The sequence below is a fragment of the Euprymna scolopes genome, chromosome 28, assembly GCF_053919585.1.
Source record: "Euprymna scolopes isolate OS-2025 chromosome 28, ASM5391958v1, whole genome shotgun sequence".
NCBI lineage: Eukaryota > Metazoa > Mollusca > Cephalopoda > Sepiida > Sepiolidae > Euprymna > Euprymna scolopes.
Genome location: NC_136509.1, coordinates 83,936,572 through 83,938,115, shown reverse-complemented (window position 1 = coordinate 83,938,115; position 1,544 = coordinate 83,936,572).

The following is a 1,544-nucleotide window of genomic DNA, read 5'->3' as shown; positions in this document are numbered from 1 at the left end:
CTAATATATATAATAATACGAATCATCACTTCTCATCTCAAAAGTTCAGAAATTAAATATTTTTTAAATTAAAATAAGTGTTATGTAGTCCGGAGGGGTGGGGGCTATCGGAGACATGTATAACGGAGATTCAAAACAAAGGATGATAGTGACATTTATATAGATTACACACACAGTTCATATTTATAACAATTCATTATTGAATGAGGGAATGTGTAATACAGAGCTGAGAGAGACATTTATACAGTACTTTTAACTCATTAGAGGAAGGAAGAGACGTTACTGATGATTGCAGAGGCACATTACTAGGAAAGGGTTATACAAACTTTGTTTACAAGATGATAGGCAAAACGTAGTTACATTTCCGGTGTAATGACAACGCGGAGACAAACAGTTTACAAAATATAGATGGTGATTCTTTATTCATCCAGCCGGCTGATGATAGTTGTCAGGGATTCAAGCTTTTACGACCACATGGTCTCATCCTTCCCCCCTTTGCCTCTAAGAGGCATCAGCTCTCAGTCTGACCGACTTACTCTGAGTCTCTCTGACTGTGACTGACTATCTCTTAACTTCGAACCCTGTCTCCATATATCGGAAATCTCCTTTCTTGATGACTTCAGAGGCGTGGTGAACAATATGACCCCCTCATGTTTCAAATTACACGTGCACTTTTCAAATGCATCTACACACCTCTGGTAAATAAAGAAATTCCTAAATTGAATTGTATCGTTTTTAACCTATTTTGTTAATTGTTATTTCTAGAGTCGTATTGCCCATTCTTTTAACTGACATATTTAATATCCAGTTATTTCTAAAAGAATGAACAATCGACTGCATTTCTAGGATTAAATATCTGTTAACTTTTAACATATGCCTACTTGGTTCGATTCTAATCTTTTCCAAATATCATTTTCAAACCTATCTAGTTTGCCTTCTTACTGGGGTATTTATTTCCCTTTTCATAACAAGTAAGTGTAACTATGTGAATATAAGAAACCTAATGGGTGATATCCTTTTCTCTTCTCTACAACCTGTTTCCCACGGAAAAGACATTGCGAGCCTATCTCTGATCTATAGTTATTTTAATGTCGAGTGCTCGTCTGAGCTCCAATCTATGATCCTCCTTGCCAAACTTTTACAAAAAACACTCGATAGCTACAACCACTATCAACAATTTCCCCACTCTCTATCTGTGTCTAATTTTAAACGCAGATTCCATAAACAAAGCTTCTTTTCTAAATCTACCCGCCTGTGGAACACTGTTCCACTGGCCTGCTGCGCGACCGAGTACTATATAGTTGCCTTCAAGTCCAATGTAAACCAGTTTTGTTCAACCCTCCCCTTAAATAATCCAAATTCTACCCAATTTATACCATTAACGATTACTACACTACCACCTTACATTCATTAACCCTTATCCTCGAATGGCCTTCGGGCCTCGATAAGTGTTGACTATATTGTAAAATAAAAAGGGTAGGGTAAATATAAACTGAGGAAAAATAAAAAATTAGCAAGAAGAAGAAAAAGAAAAAAGATTTATA